Consider the following 19,578-nt stretch of genomic DNA (forward strand, 5'->3'; position numbering starts at 1 on the left):
TAGTATAATATATATAATTCTAGATGTACTCTAATCTAATAAGGCTTTTTCACCTGAACTAAAGTGGTTTGTTTTTTTTTAAGATTTTATTTATTTATGTGACAGAGAGACAGCCAGCGAGAGAGGGAACACAGCAGGGGAGTGGGAGAGGAAGAAGCAGGCTCCCAGAGGAGGAGCCCGATGTGGGACTCGATCCTGGAATGACGGGATCACACCCTGAGCCGAAAGCAGACGCTTAACGACTGCGCTACCCAGGCGCCCCATGAACTAAAGTGGTTTTTAAAGGTATTTCCTTAATAAATAATAAATAAGTAGCAATTGTATTATTCTTTGAGAAAACAAACTAAAAAGCGATTTTTCTTTCTGCCCTGTCAATCCCCTGCTGGCCACTGGATTGAGAAGGAGTTGAATACATTTGCTGAGGACCCAGTATGACAGGCAGAATTAAATTCATGAGCAGAACCTGGAATCCTAGGTGTGGGGAACACAAAATTAATAGAAAAAGGGAGCTGTGGCTTTAACAGTTGTTTTTGCAAAGAATGTCATCCAGAAAAAAAAAAAAAAGGAGCTAGAGAATTCGTATAGCTACTGAACAATAAAACATTTGCAGAAATGGGAGCACACCACTAGAGCCTCGATTAAATGAGGCTAATCACTGACAAGACATCGTGAATTAGTACAGTACATTTCCTTGAAGTGGGAACAACACCAGCATTAGAAAAGAAACTCTTCTGTTGGCTTTTGTTACTCTTTTACTCACCAATTTTCAGCCTGCTCACCAACTTAAAGGAGTGAGCAAGGTTTCTAGTATTTTCTAATTTTATTTTACTGTCTGTTTCTTAAATGCAGTCATGTCTTCGGGTCTCTGGCCTCAGACACTCTGTTGGTACTTTTCTAAAATGATCTCCACTTAGGGTTTCATTTATCACTTTCAGTCAAATCCTTATCAGATCTGTATCTCAAAACAGGATCTTCAGTTCCTGTTCTAAAGGCCTGAGAAGCACCTCCCGAGGGTATCTTAAAGGTACTGCAAACTTAATATATCCTCCACGAAGTTTTCTAAAGTTTTCTAATTAAAAAAAATTAGGTGTTCTTAAATATAAAAGTATAGAAAAGAATCATATTAATTTTCCCACTACCTGATTTAATCTCTACTGATATTGTGGTATAGTTGCTACTAGTTGGTTTTTTTTTTTTTATATTTTCAAGCAAAATTACTCAATTGCTTTCGTAATAATGGTATATTCTTATTATAAAAATTTCAAACATCACACATACAAAAAAGCATGAAGATGACAGTGTAATATCAGACTGAATACTGTGACCCAAGTTAGGAACATGAATTGAGTATCATTGCAGAAAATTCTATTGAGCCAAAATTTACCACTAGTTCTTTAACACAGCCTCTCCTTTACCAAGTTCAACACAGAAGTTCATCTTTCATTTGACTAAAGGTAGTGGTCAAGTAGGTAATTTGCTTCACCCTGAAGAAAAACTCAAGGGTGCTATATTTATTGAATTTGTTCTTATTGGAGAGGTCTGTCTGTTGATTCTAATCCTAAACGGGCTGTATCCCGGCAGTAAATTTCTCAAGGCACTTTCACCCTCAGGCTTTGTAGACATTGCTACATTGTCTTTTAGCAGTCATTCTGTTTGCTTGCTTAGAAGAGAGAGAGAGAGAGAGAGACCTGAGACCAGCTTAATCCTTTTCACCTAATTTGCTTCTTTTTTTTTTTTTTGCCTGTATTACAAAATAATTTTTCTCTTTCCTCTATCTTTGAAAAATAATTGTTGTATGGAAATTTATGTCTCTGTTTTCTTAAATTCCTTAGAATATAGGACCCTTTTTTGACATTTTGTTCCTTTATTTTAAGAAAGTGCACCTTATTTTTTGTATTATATCTTTGCACTCTAGAAATATATTATGATATCTCTGTTTTGTCTTTAAATGTTTTGCAATTATTACAATCATCTCAAGCCTTTCCATTATGACAGTGATTTGATTTTTAGTGCTGTATTTTCTCTTTCTTATTATTTCTAAATATAAAGTCCAAATTGGTGTTGCGTTGATTGTTTCATAGGTCTGAAATCCTCTTTTCATTGTGTTGTTTAATCATTTAGTATTTGAGCTCTTATTTTCCTAAATTATATTCTCATTATGCTGATTTATGTACCAAGAAGCGATTGCGAAAAATGTTCTTCCTTGAACTGGCTTCTTAGACTTTAGGATATTATGTTTCTTATTATTATTTTCTGTCTTAACATATTTTTTACTTATTGGCATATGATATTTCCTTCATTAGCTGCTGTTATTTCTGTAGGCTTACTGATTTGGGGCCAGATCCATCCAACACTGAAATTTGCTTTGAGGATTGGGTGAGAATTCTTGTCATCCTTCCCACTATACCTGAGGGCACTTTGTTTTCCCCTCTGAGACATTGTTTGAGGGCTGAGTATGGCCTGGAGTAGATGGGGAGAGAATGTGGAAATCTCAGATGAGTAGATAAGGCTGAAATCTATTTAAGAATAAATGAGCTATGCTCTTTCTTCTGAGAGTTTTAAAAATATCTCTACAGAAGTTCATTCCCCATAAGTGTCAGGGACAGAGAAGGGAGAACAATTTTTATGTGATCCCAATTATTTACTCAGTTTAAGAATAGCCCTGGAGAGTTTACTCTATTTAGAGAGAGTCATCTCTCTCATTTATTTCCCCCAGCATACCTACTTATTCCCAGCAGCCGTTCCCACTAATTCTCAAACAAAAAGAAAATAAATGATGGGCTTCAGTTTGCTTCTCCCTAGACTTGAGAGTATTAATAAAGATTCTTAAGGTACTATGAACTCAACTCTTGTGGTACCAGGGGGTGGAACACTATGCTTGTCCTCTATTTAAGAACCTTCTATTACTTTGACATTCAGTGTTTAAAAGTATAAGACATTAGGCTTTCTCCTTTCCGTGATTACCACTTGAAGTGTTTCATTTGTTTTGATTCTTACTACACTTAGCTTACTTTCATTAGGTTATAGGAAAGTCAAATTCTAAGACACAGTTTTAAACAGACTTCCTGAACAGCCTGAATTCCCAAACTTTTCATTCCAAACAACTATTTATTCCAAATTTTCAGTTCTGTTCTAAGCTAATGTAAGTGTGTCACTGAAGTTCTTTTTGACTCCTTGCTCTTGCTTCTCTGCAACACCCCCATCACCCTTCAAGGTACATCAGTTCTATGCCTGAAAATACCTTGATGATGCTTTACCTTTTTTTGTTTCTGAAATACATGTTCTTAGTTCAATCTTACATTCCTTCTATAATGGACTATTAGGCAAACCATTTAATTAGAATTTCAGCCACTAATCCCCCTACCTTCCAAATTAACAAAGAAACAAGCCTTTATTGCTACCAATAAAGCAAAATACATTTTATTTATCTCTCTGGTCCTCAAATATTTTTTGGCTTTCATATTTTTACAAACATGCCCCAAATGACACAGCTAAGCTAATCAGGGACAGAACCAGCATCTACATTTAACAGAATCCCCCCATTCCCATTCCATTACTTTAGATATTTTTCCATTTCTTCATATAACTTCTCAACTAGTGTATGAAGTGTATGCTTTCCATTTTCAGATAATTAAGATGGTAACATATTCATTATAAAAATATAAATCTAAAAGGATATTTTTTAAAAAGCACTTTTCCATATTAGATATCTCAATAAAAAATAATAATAATCTTGCTATATGTGCTTCCTGACTTTCTTCATAACCAAAAGCTACTGACAATGTTTTGATTAGAACATAAATCATGAAATAACTACATTTGCTCATTTGAGATTTATTAATGTTGAGAAGTCCTGATCAGTTGGTAATAAAAATAAAATAAAGGGAAAGGAATTTACCCCTTTTCCTACAACTAAATATTCCCATGGAAAATCAAATTAATGGGACATCCAAGTGTCACATTCCAAGGAACACTTCTGATTTATTTCTCCCACTCGCTCCAAGTAACTATGTATTGATTTTACAAACCAGTAAAATGGGGTCTTTTTAAAAATAGGGTTTTTTTAAAAAATATTTTATTTATTTGAGAGAGAGAGCATGCAAGTGCACAAATGGAGGTGGTGGGTCGGCGGAAGGAGAGGGGGAAGTAGACTCCCCACTGAGCCGGGAGCTCCATGCAGGACTCAATCCCAGGACCCTGGGATCATGACCTGAGCCGAAGGCAGATGCTTAACCAACTGAGCCACCCAGGTGCCCTTTATTTATTTTTTTAATTAATTTATTTTTTGTTTTGTTTTTTTAATAATATTTTTTATTATATTATGTTAGTCACCATACAGTGCATCCCTAGTTTTTGATGTAGTGTTCCATGATTCATTAGTTGCATATAACATCCAGTGCACCATGCAATACATGCCCTCCTTAATATCCATCACCAGCCCATCCCATTCCCCCAGTTTGTTTCCCAGAGTCCATAGAGTCTCATGGTTTATTCCCCCTTCTGTTTACCCCCTCCCTTCTTCTTCCCTTTCTTCTCCTACGGATCTTCCTACTTCTTATGTTCCATAAATGAGTGAAACCATATGATAATTGTCTTTCTCTGCTTGACTTATTCCGCTTAGCATTATCTCCTCCAGTCCCGTTCATGTTGCAGCAAATGTTGAGAAACCAGGCACCGTTTAATAATAGTTTTTAAAAGTATGGTTGAAACGTTTCAGGATTTTTTTTTTTACCTAGTATTATTTTTATTTTATATAAATGCCTTTCACTGGCAAGGAGTCTAGAATTCCATGCTTTAGAGTTGTATGTGTTTTCCACTGGCCCAATAAGGTTTGATTTTATCATACATCCTAATTTCAAGCTTTCTTCCTCTGAAATAATAAAGCTTTATTTCAGCCAGAGTTTGGTTCCATATATATGCAAACAATATATTCCATGACATACTAGGTATACTAAATAATTTCTGTTCTTTAAAATGAATAGCAATGACTTCTTGCCCTTCGAAGAGCTCTAAAACTCTCTGAAGTCAGGTATTACGTTAAACTTTTAAATCAGCTTTTTGGTAATAATAAACTAACTTTGCTATTATTACTGAATTTTCAAAATCAAATTTTTATCATTTAAGTACAAGCTGACCATATTAGATAGCTAGGGAAGGAAAATAAAGTAAGTTTTACTGAGCACACAGTATGTCGCAAACAATATGTCAACCATTTTACATTTATAATCTAATTTAATCCTAGAGCATAAAATATTCTATGGATTCATATTTTATATAAGCTTCATAGATGTGGCTACAGAAGCTCCCAGAAAATATTAGAAAGGAATGCAGCTACTACATGGTAGAGTGAGTATTGCAAATCAGCTCTGAAGGCCTCCAAAATAATATGTATTATTATCTTCATTACTCACTCCCACATTAATGTGGTATAAGCAAACCTTCATCCATGCACTTGACAGTTATCACCCACTGATGCGCAAGAACATGCAGCACTCTGGAGTTTGACGAAAGCACCCCAGGAAAGCAGGGCACAACACAAAGATACAAAAGTGCTCTTCTCAGATTATGTTGATCCGTTCAACAGAAGTTTACTAAGGGCCAAATTCATAGTTAGCTTTGAAAGTATGAGTAATCCTTCCTTACTTTAAAACAGTGTCAGTCCCCTGACTTTGCAGTGATATTTATTGAATCTCAGATATACTGAAGTTAGATAATGGTTGGCTCATGGTAATAACAGGATTTCCAAGCAGCTGCTTTAACGTGGGCAGAAGAAATCAAATAAATGTAAACTGATTCATAACATGAAGCAATGAAGCATTGCTGCTGACTGCTAGAAATGGACAACTATCAATCAATTTGACACAGCAATTAAAAACAAGGTAGCTGTAATTGAGCAAATGCTTCAAACAGCTTATAAGTAAAGGGGCGGAGGCAGAGGCACAAATAGTTACAAGATCTAAAAACACTGTATCTTTTCATTAATCAAAGGGCAGACTTCTTAACTATCTCTGTAATGAGCCCTACAAGTAATGTCTTTTTTATTGTTCGAGTATCTTCTAAGTAAAAAAATGTGGATATATGTGGAGTCATGCATAATTAGAGTGTGAAGCTGGGCTTTACAAGTCACGCTGTGTGGGCTTATCTTCCTTCTTTTAAGACAATACTAGAAACAAGGGGTGCTGTGGTGCGAAAAAGTTCAATTTTGCATAGCATTTGTGCAGCAAGTTGACTGGATGGTGTTAGTGAATGCTATGTGCCACTGATTATAAGAAATAAAATAAGTCCTTCGAAAAAAAAGTAAACTGAGCTAGGATATACCCAGATTTTCTGAATCTATCTAGCTCATTCTGCTTCACTATATTGGTTCTGTCATAAATATTTGAAAAACCTCTATGTAGTAAAACAAACAAGCATCTATCTGAAATTAGGGAGCATGGATTTTATTCTTAAGAAAAGAATTAGAATAAAGTCATTAACTTCATCCTTCATGGTAGCAGGAAGTGAGACAAGGGAAAACCAAATTGTACCATCGGTATAAAGTGACACTTGGAGTTATATAATTTTCCTAAAAATGGGAGATAAGGAATCCACTCAAACTATGGATGATCCAAGACATGTAGTCCCAAAGAATCAGTACCCCTGAATCATGACAGGTGGATACAAACTGCTCCCTATGGCCTTTTGAACTGTGGCCTGTTGAAAACAGAGATAGTAGACAAAAGTTATTCCCCGTAATGAAGCTACCAAAAATCAAAAGGCTAAAGTGGGAGGAAAACGTTTAAAAAAGAGAAGTCTTATGATTTTTCCCCTCTATTTTGATAAGCAATAATTTTCTAAGATGAGAAAAAGATTATACACACACACACACACACACACACACGTATGTACGTATATTTTTCCCCACTTGGTTGGCACTCCCACAATAAGAGAAAATATTTGAAAAATAATAATTTTGCTAATTAAATAAAAAGCAGTGATGTTCAATCTATATACCCTACATACAACTAAAGCTTAAATATCTGGTGGATTTGGAGGCGATTAATCTGCATGATTCAAGCAATTATTGCTGTTATTGTTAAATTTTTACAAGTTTTCTAATCAATGTTTAGACCCCTACTGAACATAATTAGGCCTTATTCATTCATCTTATCTTCCTCTTCCTAAATTCACTGCATGCATACTTGACGTTCACCTTTATTTTTTATGTTTCCATATTTTTATAAATATCAGCTACAAGGGTGATAGAGAAGTTGAGAACCTTTCTTTTAAATCATATAAAGGCCATGTCAAAAGGTCATCAGAGATAAAAAAAAAATACAGGTACATTATGAAATATTGAACACTGGACTGCTAACCTGCTCTGATAGACACATCAAAAAATATCACATAAATGCAAATGGCATTCCAGAACAAAAGGCTGTCACTTCCTTCTTTGAAAAATAGCTGTCTAGCTTATCTGTCTTTCCTCACCCTCATAATTGCCTTCGTAAAAGTAGAAGATATACAATATGCGTTGAAAGGCACATTTATGTTTATGTAAAAGGAAAAAAGTGAATGTATAAAAATGAATATAGTGATGTAAATGAGTAAAAAATGCCTCTATGCAACATGAAGATCTCAGACATCTCAAGAGAACCAAGTAGTCCCAAGTTTTCCAAAGATTTGTAGTTCTTATCCAATAGCAAAAACAGATCATTTATTTTTAAAACACTATGAGTTTTTAAAAACAGCAACTACAAAACCCAGATTTATTGATCTTTCAAAAGATATTTTAGTTAGTCACTTGTAGGAGTGAAAGTAGAAGAAATGTCTGTCATCCAGCACGAAGTAATGAAAGGAGAAGGGCATATTTTCTCCAGGGAAGAAATGGTCTAAGCATCATAATCATGTGAACAGTGTGAGAATTACTTATAAAAATATTAATTTCTTGGTATGGTGTTTAATTTTATATATCAGCTTGACTGGGCCACAGCGTGCCCAAATACTTATTCAAACATCAATCTGTAGCAGTGTTTTGGATAAGATTATCCTGTGAATTGGTAAATTAACAAAGCAGATCACTTTCCCTACTATGGGTGAGTTCCATCCAATCAGTTGAAGGTCTGGGTAGAATAAATGACTGACTCTCCCATGAGTAATAGGGAACTCCTACCTGACTGCCTTGATCTAGGACATTGTTTTGTTGTTGTTGTTTCCTGCCTTTAGTCTCAAACCGTAACATCAGTTCTTGGATCTTAAGCCTGCCGGCATTTGGACTGAACTGTACTATCAGTTCTCCAGCTTGCCAACTACAGATCTTGGGACTTAGTCTCCATAATTGCATGAGCCAATTCCTTATAAAACACACACACACACACACACACACACATACACACACACACACACACACACATATATATACATCCTACTTGTTCTTTTTTTCTGGAGAATCTTGACATGGCAATCATCAAAATCGGCAAATCCATCTACTGCCTTTAGGATTTATATATAAAAATGACCCAACCAAACATTTTTTGGTCAAGTGTTATATGTAAGGCAATCTTCAATGCACTGTTTGAAGTTTTAAAAGAATTATATGTTGTTTTTACGAATTTGTGGAGACACAGGACGTGTACACAACTAGCAATAATGCTTGCCAAGCAATCATTGGTATGCTTAAGAGATACATAAACTACCAGGGTACTTAGGAAAAGAAGTGATTTAGTCGATTTAATAATCTAATTTAGTCTGTTTAATATGAAGACTCAAACATACCTCCTACTGCATCAGTAAGAATTCCTTCTGCAGAAATTTTGATGCAGACATAGAAAACTTATCAATGAAGAACAGTAACATAAAAAAATGGTAAGTCAGCACAGAGCTTTTGCAATAGCTCTTCTCTTTACATTTATTTGTGGCAGGTACAACTTTTTTCCCAACACTGTAGAGACTTAGGTTAGTGTAGGGGGGCCTTGTCTAGTCTAGAAAATGGCTATTTACATATATAAGATAATTTTTATTGGCACAGCACTGAGCTCCTTACATTGAGTAGGAGTCAGGTTAACCATAAAAGACCACAGACTTCCTAGTACCTCAAATACTACCCACATAAATGAATAAGATTCATGACATCTATTCATGACATCTATTTCCCTCAAAAGACAGACTATGAAACTTCAGAATTTGTATGAATTATATTGTACTGAAGCATATATGACATTGGGACTACAATACTCTTGCGTGAACTGAAATAACTAAAAATTCTCTCATACAGAGCTACAGGAGTAACAAATGAATATCATATTACTTTAAACTAATCCCACTGACTGACCTGGAAAATACTAATACTTGCTTCTTTCAGATTTAAGAAATAACAACCTTTATTTTATGGACATCAACCTACTGAATCTAAAGTTTATGTGAAAAGGCATAAGACCCAAAATAGTCAACACAATATTGAAGAAGAACGAAGGTGGAGAACGGACATAATCCAACTTCGAGACATACTATAGAGCTACAGTAATCAAAACAGTATGGTATTGGGGAAAGAATAGACAAACAGATTGATGGAACAGAACAGAGTCCAGAAACAGACCCGCATAAATATAGTCAACTGACCTTGGACAAAGAAGCAAAGGCAATACAATGAAACAAAGATAGCTCTTCAACAATGAAACTGGAACAACTGGACATCCATATGCTTAAAAATGACTCAACACAGACCTTACACACTTCACAAAAGTTAACTCAAGATGGATCATGAACCTAAATGTAAATGAACAACTAGGACTCCTAGGATATGACATAGGAGAAAACCTAGATGGCCTCGGGTATGGCCATGATACACCACCAAAGACATGATCCATGACGGACATAGTTGATAAATTGGACTTCATTAAAATTAAAAACTTTTGCCCTGTGAAAGATAATGTCAATAAGAAGACAAGCCACAGACTAAGAGAAAATATTTGCAAAAGACACATCTAATAAAGGATGATTATCCAATATACACCAAAAAACTATTAAAACTCAACAATAAGATGATGAACAACCCTATTAAAAAGAGGATCAAAGATATCAATGAATACCACATCAAAGAAGATATACAGATAGTAAATAAGCATATGATAAGATGTTCTACATCCTACGTCATCAGGGAAATGCAAATTAAAACAACAGTGAAATGCCACCACACACCTATAAGAAGGGCTAATTCCAGAACACACTGACAACACGAAATCCTGGTGAAGGTGTGGATCAACATCATAAATCATATACTGCATTGGGGATGCAAAATGGTACAGCCACTTTGGAGGACAGTTTGGCTGTTTCTTACAGAACTAAACTTACTCTTACCATATGATCCAGCAATTGCATTTCTTGGTATTCGCCCAAAGGAGTTGGAATCTTATGTCTACACAAAAACCTGCACATGGATATTTACAGCAGCTTCATTCATAATTGCCAAAACTTGGAAGCAATCAAAATGTCCTTCGGTAGGCAGATGGATAAACTGTGGTAGATCCAGAAGATGGAATATATTCAGCAGTAAAAAGAAATGAGCTATCTGGCCATGAAAAGACACAGAAGAAACTTAAATGCTTATTACTAAGGAAGAAGCCCATCTGACAAAGCTACATACTATATGATTCCAATGATATGACATTCTAGAAAAGGCAAAACTATCAAGACAATAAAAAGATCAGTGGCAATAAAAAGATGAAGATGGGGGACGAACAAGCAGAACACAGAGGATTCTTAGAGCAGTGAAAATAGTCTCTGTGATTTTACAACGTTATATATATGTCATACTATTTTCCAAATCCATAAATTGTACAACACCGAGAGTGACTCCTAACGTAAACTATGGACTTTTGTGTCAATGTAGTTTCATTCTCGGTAAAAAAATATACCATTCTGGTGAGCGATGTTGACAATGGGTGAAGCCCTGCATATGTGGGGGCAGGAGGTATACAGGAAATCTCTGTATCTTCCTCTTAATTTTGTTGTAAAACTAAATCTACTCTATGGGGTGCCTGGGTAGCTCAGATGGGTGAGCGTCTGCCTTCGACTCAGGTCACGATCTCCAGGTCCTGGGATCCAGCCCAGCATCAGGCTTCTGGCTCAGCGGGAAGTCTGCTTCTCCCTCTGCCTCTCCCCCAGCTTGTGCTCTCTCTGGCTCTCTGTTTTTCTCTCTCAAATGAATAAATAAAATCTTCAGAAATAAATAAATAAAACTACCCTAAAAAATAAAGTTTGAAAACAAGAAATGACTTTTAAATTTCCTAAATAAAGACCATTAGAACTGATTGCCACAGACTTTGAAGATAGTTGTTTATTAAAGAAAAACAAATTTGAATGGAAAATAAAATAAAAATGTTATGGCATTCTTTATGTTCATCAACCTGGGGACCATGTACAATATTTCTAAAATATTTCCATTTATTATCTATCTTTGCATGTAATACCATTAATGCGTATTCTTCCTGAAATACCACAAAAGACCAAGTAAGCTTTGAATCTATGATAGAAAAAAGGCAATCCATACTTACTTAAAATTGGCTTTTTTGTGTGTGCTGATTTTCCTCTTATCTGCCATCATGGATTAGAAAACTAAGGGATCTTGCTACTGGAGGGAAAAATGTATTTACTCCAAAGTTTATAGAATTATGGGTAGTTACCTAAAGCATGAGTACTAATGTGGAAATATTTTCCTAAAACCCATGATGTACCAGGAGAAATGCAGAACATGTATTATGTTTTACGATGCTCCTTAGATAAGATTACATATAAGCACATGCCCAAATCCTTATTTGACTGATGTGGAGGATTTGCTAAGTATTTTGTTTATGGATTTACAGAACAAATCTTTTCCTGCTAGGTGTTAGGCACTGCTCTCAGCATGGAGCTTACTTTCCAGAAGGGAAGGTAGAAACTAAACACATAAATATATTATCACACTGCTGGGTGTGGTAGCGGGTGGAGGGAGCAGCATGGTAAAGAGATAGTGAATGACAGTAGGGTATCTTTCCTATAGTAATCAACAAAGATCAGCCTGCGATGGTGACATTGAGAGGTACTGCGAGAGTGAGTGGAAATAGCATTTCAAACAAATGCCTTGAGGTGAAAACAATTTGGTGCTCTGAGGCTCACAGGTTTTCCCTGAGTTTTCTTTAAAGATGAGACAAAAGACATTCAAGTTATTAAACAGCTATTGGAGCATAGCTACTGCCCGAAGGAAGTACATTATCAGCGCTTGCTGGACGATTTCCTCACGTGCAAGTTAAGGGCCTCCTTTATCTAGAGAATTACCTGTTTGGATGGCCAGATGGACAGATTACAGATTCTTATCTGTCAAAAGAAGTGCCATGGTCAAAGAAATTCCCAGGTCCAGTTGGTTTTCACAGCCGCACAGCAGGTGCGTGTGCGCGTGTGTGCGTGTGTGTGCGCACGCGCACTTGTGTTTTGCCTCAAAGCTCACTTGCAAAATTACCAAACCCTGCCTTCTTCTATTGCAATCCCTTGATTTCTAATGGAGTATGTTCTTCTGTGCTAACTAACTTGATATTTTTGTCTTCCATCTGCACTGGCACACTCTGCCTGTCTCCGCAAGTAATACAGGTGTTGCGTCATCAGTCCCAAGTCTGTCAGAAACAGACCCGTCCCTCCAGCTCACCAATTTCTTCTCTTCTCTCACTACCCTTCAGGTTCTGATGCTCAGCACTAACAGTGAAGACTAGAAAGCCAACAGGGAAAGAATCTTTTGAAATCCTATTTGTATTACAAATACATAGAGCTTCCTTGTAGTATCACATTTCCAGAGGTTTGGCCCTGTTTTACTTCATTTTCCAATGACTGCAACTGCGTCTCCTTACAACGTGGCCACCTGTCCACAACCATCAATCTCCACTTACTGGTGTTCTCTTTCCCATCATTAATTTTCATTTCAACAAGCTTCAAAACTATTAATTTTACTTCATTCTATTCCCTTAGGAAGCCTCTTTTGAGACACAGTCAAGCCACCCTAGCTGCCTCAGAAGACACTATCCAGATAAAAGGGCCAGAAGCAAAGTAGATTGAAAATAAAGAACTCTCTTGGTCCACCCTTTCTGAACTTTTATCCCCACCCCAACACTTCTACCATTCTTTCTTGACTTTCTTTCCTTTTCACTAATTATATATTTCCTCCCTTCCTCTTCCTTCCTTTTCCTTTCCCCTTTCCTCTCATTCTCTCTCTGTGTCTCTTTTTCACTCTCTTTTGTCTGCCTTCCCCCACTAGTTTGTAAGCTCCTGGAGATAAAGGATTTTCCCCGTTATATATATCCTGAGTCTAGAATAGTGCCTGACTCATACAAATGAATAAATTTATAGAATGAATGAATTAAAAACCATCTAGAAATCCTAGCAGGTGACTACATAGTCATGTTATGTAGGGCTCTCTGTCTGCTGAATGTAAAGCTAGGCTCTGTTAATGTTGTGGTTCAATGGCAATAATATTCTCTAGGCAGAAGATTTCCCTGATAATAGCTCTGTAGCTCTCTGGTATTCCCAGTACACTGAAGTTTTGGTTGTTTGAAACTCAATGAATGAAAAATTATAAATACCTAAAGACACCTTTCTTTACCTGAAATGGTAAACGTTTAGTTGCCGTGGCAAAAATAAATAAATAAAAAGTTTGAATTCATCCACTTAGATGAGCCATATTTGCTCGAAGACAGTCTTTTATATGCTTCATGTATAGAGATTCTTCTCACTCAAGAACATCTTTCTGAAGGAGTAGTTGTGGAGGCAAAGCTCACAGACACCTCTGACAGGATGCATTCATCATCATTGTTCATATGTATGGGTGAGCACCTGTGCTCACTGAAACACGGCTTGGCCTATAATGATACCAGATGTTTTGCAGGCAAATACTAAACACCCTCCATTTTTCCAGAACAGGAAGTCCTTCTCACCTTCCAAAGTGAGGAGATTTCTTGGTATGGCCACAAGATGCCCTTCAGCTCCGGTGGTGGAACAATGGTATATGGAAGGGAGGATACACTTACCTCAGCTTGAAATTTGTACAAAAATTTTTATTTTTTATTTGAATAGATTCAGTGATTTAAGGCAAAATTTGGAGTTTATCTTTAGTTATTACCCTTCCCCACCTCTTCCTCAGCAAGTCCTATATATTTATCTATACCATTTATATATATATATATATGTATATATATACACACACACACTATGTATTAACATATTTGGTGATATTAGCCACATCTTCTCTCATACATACAATCCCATCTCACGTAACAGTCAGAATGACTATTCACATATGAATTAAGGAAGACATTCCTGACGAAACCTCCTGCAGCACCCTCCTTCACATTCACCACAATCCAGTCCAATGGCCATCAGTCAGTTTCTTGAACATCTTAGTAATATTTCAGCCCAACGGAAATGTCTCTTCCTGACCCTTTCTTCTGCTTCAGTTTGAAGCTCCAGAGCTCCTCCCTCACATTTGTGGACCCCAGGACTAAATTACAATACAGGGCCCTTCCCTATGGATAACCAAACCATAAAGGGGACGGCTATCCAGATGGCAAACTCTGCCCAAGACTCCTGACCCCAACTGTATGGAGTTAGGGTCCAACTACAAAGTTAGAGGGAAGAGTCTACACAAGATCACCCTAATTTTTGATACCAACTTCAAATTTGTGAGTTTCTCAAAACCACCCTCAGTTTCAATAATTTCCTAGAAATTATTTGCTAGTTGAGACTTACAAAACTCAACTCACTGAAACTTATACTGAAAATTTTAATACTTATATTTACATGTATTACAGGGAAAAGATATATTAAAATTAGCTATGGAAGACACACATAGGGAAGAGTTTGAGAGGGTTCCAAATGGAAGTTTCCATTGTCCCCAGGATGCATTACTTTCCTAGCATTGAAATGTGGCAATACATATGGAATATTGTCAATCTGGAAATCTCCTGTGAACCAAGATGTCCAGAGTTTTTATTGAGGCCTCACCATATGCGTGATTGATTTCTTACCTATGTAATTGAACTCAATCTACAGCAGTCTCCTGGAGGTTGGCCCAAAGGCCCCACCCTAAATCATATGGTTGGTCTTGATGGTGTGGCCAACTCCCACTCTTACACTATTGTGTGTGACTGTCTTCACCCTGGTAAGATTTAAGAATGATCATGATTGAGGAAATGTTAACTGAGGAGATATCCTCAAGGGTATGCCTATATACCAATCCCAGGAATAAGAGGCCATTATTATTCTATAAGATTATTTGAGAGCAGGAGATACACAGTATTTAAAACTGGGGTTATAAGTAAAAAGAAAAAAAATTAGTTCCTAGTGTTCTGAGAGATCAATAAACATAGAAATAGGAGGAAATGGCAATTCTAAAGTTTCCAGCATTTTCCTGTTTTATGGATTATAAATCTAATTTAATGTTGGATATTGAGATAAAATGGATATTGGATATAATGAGATAAAACTATCATAAGAGAGCTTTTAGTTACACAAACTTCAACTCCCATTTAGCTGAATCCCAATGTTTAGAGACACAGCAGTTTCAAAGAGCTGGAAAAATACTCTTTTGAGGAAAAGTGAGGTATACAGGTAAACAATTGTATTTAACAAGCATATGCTAGATTAGAGGTAAGGGGCACTGGTAGAAGAGATGGTATGATGTGTGCTCCCAGTGTGGCCTCTTAAGATGGATTTTCCTGCTTGGGTAGAGGAGTAAATGACATGTTGACAGAAACTCTAGTGTTGGTTCCATAGGCATGAACACTTTAGTCCTATGCATATGACAAATTACAATTTAATTTTTCTAGAGTGTATAGATTGTCTGAATATTTTTTATTGTAATAAAATTTTACAAGTATTTAGTATAACACCAGTGACATTACTGATGGATACCACTATGCATATAAATTTCTATTTGTATATCTATTTCCTTACGACACCTTTATAGATGTTTACTCACTGGATAAAAGAAATGTATGTCATCTTAACAGTTTCTTGTGCTTGTGGATACAATATAAATTGGTACTGCCATTTTAAGTGCAATATGATGGATATGTCCAAAATGTAATACCAGTTTCTCTCAGCAGGCCACAGAATTCTTCTCATTGAGCCATGAACATAACGTTTTGATAACATCCCATTTCAACCTATATAAATGCCAATATATAATACTCAAAGTTATTAATTTTTCCTCTTTTTAATTTTTATTTTTTATTATATTTCATTTCATTTTTATAACCAGCATATCTTAGTTACTAAAAGGTTGTTCTCCTTTTATTCATATAATGGCTATTTATATTTCTTTTTTTTTCTATTGAGGTATAATTGACATATTACATTAATTTTAGGTATGTAACATAATGATTTGATATTTGTACATCTTATAAATGATCACCATGAAATTCTAATCTACATCCATTCCCGTACATAGTTAACAACTTTTTCTTATGATGAAGACTTTTAATATTTGCTCCCTTAGCAACTTTGAAATACGCAATGCAGTATTATTAACTATAGTCAACATGTACATTACATCGATATGACTTATTTATGTTATAACTGGAAGTTTGTGCCTTTTGACCCCCTTCAACCATTTCACCCACCCCACCCTCCATCCCCAACCTCTGGTAACCACCAATCTGTTCTACGTACCTATGAGCTTGGTTTTCTTTGGTTTGTTTGGTTTAGATTCCACATGTAAGTGAGATGATACAGTGTTTGTCTGGCTTATTTCACTTATCATAACTGTCTCAAGTTCCATCTATGTTGTTGCAAATGCAAGATATCATTCTTTTTTACCGCTAAATAGTATTCAATTATATATTTATCTTTATTTATTCATTCATCTACCAATGAACACTAAGGTTGTTTCCAATCTTGGTTATTGTGAATAATGTTACAATAAACATGGGTATGTATATCTCATCAAAATCCTGTTTTCATTTTCTTTGTGTATGTACCCAGCAGTGAAATAGCTGAATCATATGGCAGATCTATTTTTAATTTTTTCAGGAACATCCATATTGTATTCTATCATTGTTAGACAGACTAATTTACATTCCCACCAACAGTGTATAAAGGCTTTCTTTTGCCACATCCTCTCCAACACCTGTTGTCTCTTGTGTTTTAAATGATATCCATTCTAATAGGTGTGACGTGGTATCTCATTATGGTTTTGATTTGCATTTCCCTGATGATTAGTTATGTTGAGCATTTTTTAATGTATTTGTTGGCCATTTGCATGTCTTCTTGGAAGAAATATTTATTCAGATTTTCTGCCTATTTTTTAACTGAATTGTCTTTCTTTTTTTTTTTGCTATTGCACTGTATGAGATTTTTACATATTTACATATTTTCAGTAGATTGTCTTTTCATTTCATTGATAACTTCCTTTGCAGTGTAGAAACTTCCTAGTTTGATGTAGTCTCACTTGTTTATTTTTGCTTTTGTTGCCTCTGTTTTTTGAGTCAGATACAAAAAATCATCTCCAAAACTGATGTCAAGGACCATACAGCCTATGTGTTCTTCTAGGAGTTATATGGTTTTAAGCCTTTTATTGAAGTCTTTAATCCATTTTGACTTAATTTTTGCACATAGTGTAAGATAGTAGTCCAATTTCATTCCTTTGTATGTGGCTATCCAGTTTTTCCAACATCATTAATGGAAGAAACTGTACTTTCCTCATTGTATATACTTGGTTTCTTTGTTATAGACTAATTGCCCATATATGCATAGGTTTATTTCTGGGTTTGCTATTCTGTTCCATTGATCTATATGTCTATGTATTTTTTGTTTTATAAAATGCTTGTTATTTCTCTGACCATATTTTATATGGTAATATAGGGTTTTGCTCATTATTTTATATATTAACTCATTAATTATTTATTTAATGTTAGAATGGCATGTTTAAAGTATGTTCCTCAGATTGCTATTTGTCTTTGATTTTGATATTCATGTTTTTCAATACCATTATTTAAAATTTGTAGCTAGTCACATCTATCAGTCATCACCATCTCCACCTTATATTTTCTTCTGTTGATGCTTAGAAAAGTTTTCTTTGTATTAGAACTTTTAAATATTCACTTATATTACTTCTGGTTTTGTAGCTTTATGTTCTGTATTTAATTTCCTTTTAAATCACCCTTTTTTATGGGGCGCCTGGGTGGCTCAGTCGTTAAGCGTCTGCCTTTGGGTCAGGGCATGGTTGGGATCTTCCCTGCTCTGCTGGGAGCCTGCTTCTTCCTCTCCAACTCCCCCTGCTTGTGTTCCTTCTCTCACTGGTTGTCTCTCTCTCTGTCAAATAAATAAATAAAATCTTAAAAATAAATAAATAAATCACCTTTTTTTAATAAAGAAATTTTAAATACATATGATATAACTAAACCTTGGGCCCCTCATGACCCAATCTCTTTTCCAGGATACCACAATTAAAACCAGAAACCTTAATGAGCAATATACAGCTTTATTCTAAATCTCCTTGAGGAGATTTTTCTCACGTAGTCTCATTAAACATCCTATTTATTCGGTTCTCCAATTCTCTAAATGTTTTCCCTCAAGGCAAATGCTAAAATTTCTCTCTGAAAGGTTCCCATGATTCTCTGCTCCTCACCCCCAACATGCACCTTTACACTTCTTTTCAGAACATCATTCACCTGCCTAAAGATAGTTTCTGGACACTCAATCTTCCTTCTCCATTTGTCAAGAGAAGCATGTAGGACCTAGTAGAAAATATAAATCATCACTTGCTCTCACAAATTTCCTTCTAAAAAATGTCATAGATAATAAACATCTCTTTTGTTGCATATAATTGCTAGCATTGTTTTCTGAGATTACTATTTTTTCCCATTGACCTATCTATTCTGTGCCTGTAGCGTGTCATAATTATTAGAGCTTTATGATTATTTGTGCCAGTTCTCTCAGTATTCCACTGCTTAAATTGCTTTATAATTGTCACTTGTTTGTTGTTCCAAATGGGTTTTGAGATATTTGTTTGAGTTTAATAAATATCTATTTGGAGTTTCAGGAAAATCATACTAAATTATTATACAAAGTTAAGATAAATGCATATCTTGGGGCATCTGGGTGGCTCAGTCAGTTAAGCCACTGCCTTTGGGTCAGGTCATGATCTCAGGGTCCTGAGCAGGAGCCTGCTTCTCCTTCTCCCACTGCTGCTCCCCCTGCTTGTACTCTCTTGCTCTCTCTGTCAAATAAACAAAAATTTAAAAATTAAAAAAAATAAAAATTATAAATGCACACCTTTTTAATAATTTTCTTCCAAAGCATGGCCATGCTGTAGCTTTCTATTGAGCTGGTTTTTATTTATAGTCATAAATAAAATGAAAATAAAATTAATAGGAAAAATAGAAATTTGCTAAGATAAAAAGTTGATAACATTGAATATTTTTCACTGCTGTTTATATAATTTGAAGCAGAACGTGATAGTTACCTTCATAGCCTGATAAGAAAAATGGTTTTCTTTATTCAGTCCTGCAACATTGTTATTATTTGTTTGGGATATTCCATTATTATATTTAAATCACCTTTGCGCAGTAAAACAGCAAT

This window comes from Ursus arctos, unplaced genomic scaffold (assembly GCF_023065955.2).
Source record: "Ursus arctos isolate Adak ecotype North America unplaced genomic scaffold, UrsArc2.0 scaffold_11, whole genome shotgun sequence".
NCBI lineage: Eukaryota > Metazoa > Chordata > Mammalia > Carnivora > Ursidae > Ursus > Ursus arctos.